Source organism: Alligator sinensis, unplaced genomic scaffold (genome assembly GCF_000455745.1).
Source record: "Alligator sinensis unplaced genomic scaffold, ASM45574v1 scaffold768_5, whole genome shotgun sequence".
Taxonomy (NCBI): Eukaryota; Metazoa; Chordata; order Crocodylia; family Alligatoridae; genus Alligator; species Alligator sinensis.
This window is the reverse complement of record NW_005841991.1, coordinates 2,860,272-2,871,828: the sequence shown is the minus strand read 5'-3', so window position 1 is coordinate 2,871,828 and position 11,557 is coordinate 2,860,272. Positions and strand designations below refer to the sequence as shown.

General features: G+C 46.9%; 1 protein-coding gene across 3 annotated transcripts in view; it reads left to right on the top strand.

Moving 5' to 3' along the window:
* The window catches only part of FUT8 (fucosyltransferase 8), a 300,428-nt gene that overhangs the window by 75,256 nt on the left and 213,615 nt on the right, over nucleotides 1-11,557 (top strand). For all 3 annotated transcript variants that reach the window (XM_006021405.2, XM_025201353.1, XM_025201356.1), the window contains one exon: nucleotides 7,983-8,076. The gene's annotated coding sequence lies outside the window, so the exon portion shown is untranslated. The remainder of the gene's footprint in view (nucleotides 1-7,982; nucleotides 8,077-11,557) is intronic.

Here is an 11,557-nt window from a genome sequence, read left to right as displayed (position 1 = left end):
GCTTCTCCTGGCTGGTGCCGACCCAGTTCTGCCCAGGTGGCTCCTGCAGCACCATGTCAACCTGGGCATGCATGCCATGTTAACCAGCACCATGTCAGCCCCTGCAGCTTCATTGGTGTCAAAGGACATGTGACATCACTTCCTGATATGATACCACTTCCTGTGACATCTTTGAATATGGCTCACTGGCCTACTGGGTGATAAAAAGTTTGTGATCCGGCCCCACATTCAAAATAGGTTGGACACCCCTGGTCTAGAAGCTCTGTTAGGGTTCATCTCAGGGCCATTTTGTCTCACTACTGACCCATTGAGGGCCAGTCTGTATTTTCTTCCTTGCATGCCCCTGATTTAAGGGTCAACTTAGATGTTTCCACGTGCAAGGGAACTAGTCTTTCAGAAGCAGCTGAACTTAGTCCTGACAGGACAGTTGTTTGAACTCATTGGCTTATGTAATACTGCGTTATGAGACGCCTTCTGCTAAGCCACTTCCATAGATTCTCCATGCTGTTTTATTATAGGTAATGTCTGTAAGGTGCCTGGAGCTTGCTGCACAGCTTTATTAAATGATATGCTATTGTGGATGCCTTGAGGAGAGATAGTTTCATAGTTTCATAGTTTCAGGGTCGGAAGGGACCTAATAGATCTTCTAGCCCGACCCCCCGCCAGGGCGGGAGAACAACCCAAAAACACAAACAAAACCACTCACCCTAAAAACAAAAACGGGACTCAAATGAGTCCAGCCAGGTAAGTATCCAGCCTCTTCTTAAAGATCCCCAGGGTAGGGGCCAGCACCACCTCCCTTGGAAGTTGGTTCCAGCTCCTAGCCGCCCTAACTGTGAAGTAGTTTTTTCGGATGTCCAATCTGTACCTCCTCTCCATCAACTTGTGCCCATTACTCCTTGTTATGCCAGCGGGGGCTAGGGGAAACAGCGTCTCCCCCAAACCCTTCTGGTTCCCCCTAGTGAGTTTATAGACGGTCACCAGGTCCCCCCTCAGCCTTCTCTTGTGGAGGCTGAATAGGTTCAAGTCCCGCAGTCTCTCACTGTAGGGTCTGCCCTGTTGTCCCCGGATCATGCGGGTGGCCCTCCTCTGGACCCTCTCCATGTTGTCCACATCCCTCCTGAAATGGGGCGCACAGAACTGGACACAATACTCCAGCTGCGGCCTGACCAGCGTCGCATAGAGGGGGAGGATCACCTCCCTGGCTCTACTCGAGATGCACCTGTGGATGCACGACAAGGTCCGGTTAGCCCTGCCAACCATGACCTCGCATTGTCGGCCCATGTTCATCTTGGAGTCAATAATGACACCAAGATCCCTTTCCGCCTCCGTGCTCTCAAGTAGGGAGCTCCCCATCTTATAAGTGTGCTGCTGGTTCCTACTACCCAAGTGCAGCACCCTGCACTTGTCCGTATTGAAACGCATCCTGTTCCTGTCTGCCCACCCCTGTAACCTATCCAGATCCTTCTGCAATCTCTCTCTCCCTGCTAGCGTGCTCACCTCCCCCCAAATTTTGGTGTCATCAGCGAATTTAAACAGGTTGCTCTCCACCCCAACATCAAGATCGCTGATGAAGAAATTGAACAGCGCAGGCCCCAGGACCGAGCCCTGGGGGACTCCACTACCCACCTCCCCCCAAGTCGAATATGATCCATCCACCACCACCCTCTGAGTGCGACCCTTCAGCCAATCTGCAATCCATCTGACCGTGTAGGCATCTATGCCACAGTCGCCTAGTTTACTAATTAGGATGGGGTGAGAGACGGTGTCAAAGGCCTTGCTGAAGTCCAGAAAGACTACATCCACCGCGACACCTGCATCCATGGCCTTTGTGACCTGATCATAAAAGGCAATCAGGTTGGTCTGACATGATCTCCCCCTAATAAATCCATGCTGATTGCCCCTGAGCATCATCTCGGATGCCGGCCCATCACAAATGTGCTCCTTGATGATCTTCTCAAAGAGCTTCCCCAGGATTGAGGTAAGACTGACGGGCCTATAATTGCCCGGGTCCTCCCTTTTCCCTTTTTTGAAGATGGGGACCACATTAGCTACCTTCCAATCGTCTGGCACCTGGCCCAAGCACCACGATCGCTCGTAGAGCCGTGCCAGGGGCCCTGCAATAACCCCAGCCAGCTCCCTCAGCACCCTGGGGTGGAGAGCATCCGGACCCGCTGACTTGAACGCGTCCAGCCCCTCCAGAAGCTCTCTAACCCGGTCCTCCCCAACCTGAGGTCTGAAGGCGATCCCCTCGCGTCCGGCTTCTATCACAGCAGGGAAGTCCCGGTCCCTGCACAAGAAAACGGAGGTGAAGAATTGGTTAAAGAGGTCCGCTTTATCCTCTGACGCAACCACCAGATTGCCCCGCATATCCTGCAGGGGCCCCACATTACCCGGCGCCTTCTTCATCCTCCCAATATATTTGAAAAAGGACTTTTTGTTATCCTTAATCCTGGACGCTAATCCGAGCTCTATCTCCGCCTTGGCCTTCCTAACAGCCCGCCTGCAGGCCCGAGCAGAGGAGGTATACTCCTCTTTGGAGATTACACCCCCCTTCCACCGGGCGTACGCCACCCTTTTGGCAAGCAGGCATTCCCGGACACCCTTGGTGAGCCAGGGGGGCTTTTGGACACTCCTGCCCGCCTTGCTTCTTGTCGGGATGGACACCCCTTGGGCCCCGAGTATCGTTTCCTTAAGGAACGACCACTCCTCTTGGACGCTGAGTTCCTCTGCCCTCAAGGACCCCAGTTCCTCTCCCACTAATCTCCTCATCTCACTGAAGTTGGCCCTCCTGAAGTCTAGGGCCACCACCTTGCTGCGGGCCCTTGACACTCTACGCTGGATGGTGAATTCCAGCACGCGATGATCACTATTGCCCAGGTGGTCAAGAACCTGGAGGCCTCTTACCAGGTCGTCGCCTGCGGCCAGGACCAGGTCCAGCAGAGCATCTCCTCTGGTGGGACTGTGCACCTCCTGAATCAAGTGGAGGTCCTGCAACTCGGCCAAGAACCTCCTGGAGCGGTCCGTCCCGGCTGACTGCTCCTCCCAGCAGATGTCCGGGTAATTAAAATCGCCCATGACAACTACATCCCTTGCTTTTAGTGTCTCCGCAAGCTGGCCTGAAAATTCCCTGTCCAGCTCCTCCTCCTGATTGGGGGGTCTGTAATAGACCCCCACCGTCAAATCCCTCTCGCCTTGCCCCCCCTGGATCTTGACCCAGAGCACTTCAGCTCGCCCTTCCCCTGACCCCATACTGCTGGCAGAGGATGTGTAGTGCTCCTTGACATAAAGTCCCACCCCCCCCCCTGATACCCACAGGCATGCCAGAATAAGGAACATGGCTTTAAGTGAAGAGGTAATGTACAGGAAGAAAAAGTAACTATAGTATACTACATACAAGTAACTTTTTATATGTGGTTACATGTAGTTACCTGAAAGTCTGACCAAACTTATAGAAGTGATGCCACCAAATTTAATATTCACTTGTGCAAATACCTACAATGCAAATATCCAAATGACAAAACCAGCATGCACATGCTGATTAGGTTCTCAGAGCATATACTTGAGTTTATACCATTCTAGGCCCTTGGTGCTACTCAGGGAGAGCTTTAATGATACCTGTAGCAGTGCTAAGCACACACGGTAACAGAGAAGAGGCATAAACTTAGCTTGCTAGGCATCTTTTCACTAATCACTAGTTTAGGTTGATTACAAGTCTGCGCGAGATACACAGTGAGTCAACAGCCACTATAGCTCCATTCTTATACTAGTTTTGGGTTACAGAAGGACTTTACCAAGTGTCAAAACCAGCAGCATAGGGACCTAGCCAGGTGCCCGGTACACAGGGGCAGCAGTGACTTCCAGTTGCTGCTGCAGTTTACAATTGCAATCACATAGCTGTCAACAACCACTTTTTTTGCTTGTCCTTCCCCTGTCCCACCCATCCCACCCCAAGTCAGCGCCCAGGCTGGTTGCCATGTTTGCTCTGCCCGACTTATGCCACTGCCCAAAACCACAGTCTTGCTGATCGATTACACTGATGCTGTGAAGGTGCAGAAAACTGCCCTTTGGAGGCTGGTACCAACCCATCTTGACCTCATCAAGAAAGATGTCCTGAGTGTCCTCAGTCTGTTCTTATCCTTATGGGATGGTGTCCAATACTGCTTAATTCAGTAGTTCAGCTCTTTTCTGAACTTAGGGGACTTTCAGACACTAAGCCCTTCCTACCATCTTAAGTAAGCCTAAGCCTCTAGCTCAGCTAACACATGGGTCTAGCCAAGCTTTGCTTAGTACAACTCCCAGTCCCAGGGACATACTGGAGTTCACTTGTCTCCGCCCACCCCTTTTCTTGCCACTAATCCAAAGAAACAGAGGTGTCTCAGGGCTCCTCCAACTTGTACTGAATGCCCCCCGCCTTTTCTGCCTTCTCTATCCCGCCTGTACAGCCTATAGCCCCTAATGTTAACTGCCCAGTCATGGGATGAGTCCCACCATGTCTCTGTTAACCCTACGACATCTGGATTTGAACTAGCTATTCTGAGGGCGAGTTCCTCCTGTTTGTTCCCCATGCTACGAGCATTGGTGTACAGGCATTTAAGGCCTTGCAAGACTGTGTGCCCCCCCACCCCCTGATTAGCCAGACCATCAGGACCCCTGTTACTTACCTTTGCACCCCTTGCCCTGATGGCAAGACCCCCATTACTTACCTTTGCACCCCTTGCCCTGATGGCAAGACCCCCATTACTTACCTTTGCACCCCTTGCCCTGATGGCAAGACCCCCATTACTTACCTTTGCACCCCTTGCCCTGATGGCAAGACCCCCATTACTTACCTTTGCACCCCTTGCCCTGATGGCAAGACCCCCATTACTTACCTTTGCACCCCTTGCCCTGATGGCGTCTCCTCGTCTTCCTGCAGCCCCCTCCCCCGGCGAGTCTAGTTTAAAGCTCGCCGTACGAGATCAGCCAACCTGGAAGAGAAGATACGCTTGCCATTAGGGGAGAGATGAAGCCCATCCCGCCCCAGCAATCCCCCCTCCCGAAAGCATGGGTCGTTGTCAAGGAACCCAAGGCCTGCCCGGCGGCACCAGCTGCGTAAGCGCTGGTTGACCTCACCAATGCAGGTCCCATGCCTCTGTCCCCGCCCCCTCACCGGAAGGAGAGAGGAAAAAACCACCTGCGCCCCCGTCTCCTTCAGCCTGGTCCCCAGAGCCTCGAAGTCCCTCATAATACGGTCAGGGTTGCCTCTTGCCGCGTCGTTTGTACCCACATGGACGACAACCATGGGGTACCGGTCTGCAGGCCGGATGCAGCCCGGGATCCTCTCCGTGATGTCCCTGACCCGAGCCCCAGGCATGACGCAGACCTGCCGTGACATGGGGTCGGGCCTGCAGATCGGACCTTCCAGCCCTCGCAGCAGGGAGTCCCCGATGACTAGGACCTGGCGTTTTTTCCTCCTGGTGTTGTCTCTCCTCCCAGTCTCTGTCTTGCGTGGAGCGGCATCGTCCCCTGCAGGTCCCAGATGCTACATCTGGCAGAGTGGTCCTGCAATACACATTTGTTTAGGAAACTTTAAGAGACACCTCCACATATATGTAGGTACTGCTTTGGAATCTGAGTGAGAATGTGTTTGAAGACAGTTAATTGAAGGGGAAAAATAGGTTATTTACCACAATGAGTAGCAATGACATTACTGTTCAGGGAACTGAAAGAGTCAGTTGACTTAATAGCTCATTGTTCTTCACTCCACAGCTGTTAATGATCATGTATCCTTTTCAGTGGTCGTCTTGATCCACTAATCGAGATAGTCTTTCTCTTTTGATGATTTTGGAGACTCTTTAGCTCTTTTCAGACTCATGGATTCCCTCAGTGGGACCCAGTCTTCAGCAGCAGCCAGGGTTTCAGGTTTAGTTAAGCAGGAAACACAGGGTAAGTCAGCTGAAGATTGAGTCTGTCCCCTCTCTATTAGTTATACCTCTGGAAAGATCTTTTTTTCTTCATTCTGCCTTCCCAAAAGCAAGGTGAACGTTTTATTTTGGGGCATGTGGTATATAAGAAAATAAATTGTGAACTCTGATTACAGGTAAATTACCTGGTTTTCTCTTTGATCTGCATTAAGTTTTTTAATTTTTAGATTGAATTTATCTTGGAGATAGCTATTGGTTTTGTTTTCTTTGGCATGACAACAGGAATATCTCAGAATTTTGAGAATGTTTACAATAATTTCCTCTCTACCTTAAATCATTTTAAAGGGCATTCAGTTTAATAGTGTTTAGTTTTCTCCCCTGATCCTTAAAAACATTTTATATTTATGTACTAAAGTTGGGGGATGTAGATCTACTTAAACCTGTTTAAAGAAAATATTTTTTTTATAAGGAAGTCTTGTATTAATTTGTAAAATGACTACTAAATGTGTTCATTTAATCAGAGATGTGATTAAGAATGACATTACTCTCTAACATGTATCCTTTTTTCTCATTCTGCAAACTAAACATTATGAATGGCATTCTCAAAGGTTTACGAATGAGAAAACACATTTTTTTAGCAAAATAATTTGGCACAAAGACTTTAATTTACTTTTTGAATTATGTAAAAGAATCTCTTTGTGGCATCTTAATTTGAGGTCATGAATTCAGTACACAGTAATTAACTGAGCCTTAAAATACTACAGTAAAGTAGGCGAGTATTAAACTGTTTTGAGGGAAAACTGAGGAAGGGTGAGACTGACTTGTTTAAGTTCAGTGAATTAGTGCAGTTCAACTTGAAGCTTACTTGAAGCTATTTTTGACCACTAGACTACATTGACCTTGTTGTAAATTAAATCCCAGCTGAAACGGGCTGTTTTTAGTTGTCATTTAAAGAATTTGTTTTCTGTAGTAAATATACCATGTGCTTGAAGTTAAATGCATGTTTAAGTACTTTCTTGGAGGGGGAACCAAGAGTTGCTCTATATGGAAGAATTAATTGATATCACAAATGGCCTATATGGCCTATAACACTCTTGCATCTTCTTAAACTAATAAATACTGTAGATGATTGCTGCTTCCAAATAAAGATGAAAGATTTTTAAAAAGAGAAATGATTTATCTTCTTTAAAAGGAATGCTTAGTTTATGAGCAGAAGATAGTTTAGAAGGCAGAAAACAGTGGATTAAAACATTCTGGGTTATGTTTTAAAAGGGAGTTACGCGTATAACCTCAGTGAATTATGAGATGTGTATTTTATCTCCCATAAATCCCTTAAATTGTGGTCTTATAATTATGTTTTGAATTTGCTATTGGAGATAATTTTACTAAAACATCTAGAGCTGCAGCAGTCAAGAGTTGTGGTGGTAATTTTTTGGTTTTATATGGCAGACCTGTTTTGAATCCAGGTTTTACAGTACTGGTTTTGGAGCAGTTGGAGACAGTGGGCACAACTACAGTTAGCAGTTAGCTCTGCAGTAAAGCATCTCATGTGTCCTTATTTCTAAAGTGATGTGGATGAGAGTCTCGGTGTATTCAAATATTTCTGCCATTACTTTGGTTGGTAGAGAAATATTTGATTGATTGCTTGATTTTTTTTTTTTTTTTTTTTTTTGGTGGCTTTATATACACCTGATTCTTTTTGTAGGAAATCATGTTAGTTTTCCCAGACTAGAACAATTTAAAGATGTTTGTACCATGTGGGGGTAGTAAATTCAGAGATTTCAAGTATATATGCTTGAAACATTGTATTTTAAAAACCTATCTTGATTTTATAGATCTCTTTATTACAAAAAGACTTTCAACATTTTTAACTATTCTGCCAATGTTTAACAAAAAGTAGTAGAGCTGAGGGCAGTGGTCATAGTTATATCTATTTTTTTAGCTTCAAGCATTATTCCACCTTGCATTTTCCAGTTACTTTGATACTTTGGCCTGTGACAAGTGCTTGCTGTACTACTAATGAAATGCTTTTCTTCAAATTATGACTAATGGTTTCTATTTTCCTTTTTTGGGCAGTTGACAATTTCACTGACTGCTGGACCAGAGGAGGCATTTTGTTCTCTGGGAGTCCGTCATGCAATTATATCCACTTAATGCTACCATGGGGAAGGTAAGCTGTTTTTCAGATTTATTTATTTATTTATTCTTAATATATGACATTTGAAAATTGATAGTGAATGAATTGTGATTATTAACAATTTGGCATGCATGTTCAAATATACAGTCATAAAATACTTTGAAATAGAACTTTTGCTATGTGAAAGTTGCATATAATTTATAATTATACCCTGTGCACAAAAATACTTTAAAAAAAAGCATATTCTGTAAATATGCATATCCTATATACAAAGAACCCTGTTACTGATTTTAGGTAACCATAGTTAACATCTGATTGGCATTTTAATGGAAATTAGCATGTCATACTTTGGCATGTAATTATTGCGTAGGATTAAAGAAACAATCTTAGTGTCCTAAGCAAAATAGTGACATTTTTTGTTACTTTTAACAATAAGTTATTGTTTCCAGGGACCTGTATTGTTGAACAGAATGCTAAGGACTTTTGCTGGACATCCTTTCTAAATACAGAGCATTACATAATCAAATGTGCATGTTGGGCAGAAGCCCATCATTGTGGATTGGTTCTCAACCTTTTTGAGGCTTGAGCAGGGCTGTCCATAGGGATGGTTGAATTGGGGTGACCACCACGGGACCCGTGCTTTGAGGGCCCCACAGAGCTGGGCGGAGCACATCTGGCTGCCGAATCCAGTGTGTGCGGCTACTTGGCAACCCCTCTCCTCTCTCTGCTGTCAAATCTGCCACCGGTTTTCTTGCGTCCGGGGGCGGGCCCCCACGCAGGCTGATTTGCCTCAGGCCTTGCACCCTGCTCCAGTCAGCTTTGGGCTTGAGGCACCCTCTGTTAAAATCAAGGCACCACAGCTCTTAGTTTCACTCATTTCTTGACTATGGGAATATAATAGAGCAATTTTTCTATTGCAAAGAACTCAGAAAGATTACATCAGGTTAGAATGTTTTAACACTATGGATCACTTTTTGAAATCTGCATTTATCTTGAGAATCATGTTTTGCCCATCTAACAGGGCATGATTCTGTGATGCCCTTGAAAGTATCTCAAGGCATCTCAAAGTGTCATGGTATCCTAGTTGAGAATCACTGGGCTAGAGTTGGAAAGGGTAAAAGTAGGTCTTTTAGAGAATCACAGAAATAACTTGAGGATATTTTCTACCAAGTCAGTTGGACTATTTAAGCTCAGTGTGTAATCTATGACATTCTTAGGGTACAGAGGAATTTAAAAGTCTGAGGGAAGATACTCTCAATAAATAGGATTGTTATGGAGGAGGACAATTTTACACATTGCTTTCCCTCAGGTCTTTTCTGCTGTCATCAGCAAGGATCCCAGTTTCCCATTTTCTGTGGAAAAATGTGGATTTTCTCTTTTAACAGAGGAAAATGCAGGTTTTCTCCTTTAAAGGAGAAAATCATGGATGTCTCCTTTAAAAGAGAAAAATGTGGGAAACCATAGGTTTCCCTTTGCAGGCTGTCAGCTTACCAGCCTGCAAGGCCCCTTTGCACACAAACATGCATGTGGCCAGCAATACAGCCAGGCAGGGCTGTGGAGAGCAGCTTCTGCAGGTCTCTCCAGGTAAGTTTATGGGGGGGGTGGGAGGGGAGGCAGCACAGGTGATGCAGCAGGGGGCTAAGCCAATGAAGTGGGGTGGAACACATGCTCCCCCAAGATTTCTGCACCCACAACAGAATGCAGGGCTGCAGCTGGGCCAGGCCAGCTCTGGGCAGGAGCTGCCTCCATGGGCCAGCGGGTGGGACCTGGCAGGGGAGTGATTGCCATGCTACCATGGCCAAGGTGAGGTGCCCTCTGCCTGCCCAGCAGCAGCAGGGGCAAACTCCATGCCGCAGTCATTGTGCCTCACCTTGTTGGCCAGGGCAATGCAGCACTCCCTCCTGTGCCTGGTCCCACCTGCTGTGCTGTGGAGGCAGCTGCTGCTCGGAGATGGTCCAGCCCAGGCTACAGCCCTGTTGTGGATGCAGAAATCTTGGGGAGCATGCATCTCTCCTGCCCCCCCATCATGTCACTCATGTGTGGCATGTACACTCCCCTCCCCGCCCCCCCTGCTCAACTCTTTCTCTCACACTGGGGGCAGGGAGCTATGGGTTGGGAGTGAGAGGAACTGGCGGGGCTGTGGCTTGGAAGTGAGGGGGGTAATAGCATGAACAGGGGCAGGGCACCAGCATATCGTGGCTGCTCAGCGCCACAAAGTAGTGGGGGAGGACAGCTGCATCTGGACCCATGTTCTGGTGAGCGAAGGAGCCAGTGGGGAGTGCTCATTTTTTTTTTTTTTTTTTAATGATAAAAAAACAAAATCAAATGCAAAATTATAGATTTTTAAAATTTATTTTATTATAAGGATTGAGGCATAGGTAGGCTTCCAAATTACTTAAAAATTGTAAATATATCAATAAAACATTGTGTTCAACTGATACCTATATATATAGTGGCATTTTATTTTAATCGCAGAAACATGAGGATTTGGGTCTTTTAATTAGAGAATTTGGGATTTTTAAACAGAAAAGGAGTATCCATGATCATCAGCTATCTTAAGGGTGAGCAAAATATGGCCTGTGGCTAGATGGCCACCAACTCATTGGATCTGGCTTGCTGGTGGCTTTGGCTGCGCCATGGTGCTGGGCGGGTGGGATTGCTTCCACCCAGCAGCATTAGCCCTTGACACGGCAGCATTAGCTGTGGACCCGGACAGGGCTTCCACTGTTGGGTGGGCAGTAGTGTCGGCTGTGGGTACCACGAGCAGGTTCAAGAACCCCAACGTAGAACCTGCTGGTGGTGTCCACAGCTGAAGTTGTCGCCATCCCAGTGCAGTGGAAGCTCCCACCGAGAGCCCTGACCCATAACCTGCCAGCAGCATCAGTTGTGGACCCAGGCAGGAGCTTTTGCTACGCTGGGCAGGTGTAAACGTCAGGTGTGACACTTCTGACAGGTTCCACTTCGGGGCTGCAGAATTGTCTGGCTGCACCTATAGTTGCCATAGCTGCCTGCCCAGGGCGGCAGAAATCTCCATCTGGATCCACAGCTGAACTTCAGGGCTCCTCTTAAGCTACAGCTTGAGCTGGGCTCTGGAGAGAGGGAGAGAGGAGAGAGATGGATTTGGCTCTCAACAGGTCCCCAAAACTCATTAGGTGGCCCTCCAGCTGAAATAATTGCTCACGCCTGAGCTAACTGTCCTTCAGGTTTGGGTCTCTGCCAAGGAGATGTAGGCTTGGATATTAGCTATATACTTCTGGCATTTTAGCTTAGCTCATACTAATAGTTTCAGCTTCATATATTTAAGAGGACAGGAGAGAGAATTGATGAACCAGTGCTCCCAGCTCTGATCTATACCCTTTGCAGATTGCCCTAGAAGAAAAAAAAAATCTGCATTTATGCTTTAGGGATCAGCAACGAAAGATGGGTTATTTTAGAATATTTCTTCTTACCTACATAGTTTTTGGAGGTGGGACTAGAGAGTTTAGGGCTTAGAAATGTCTAGAGTTGCAGAGAG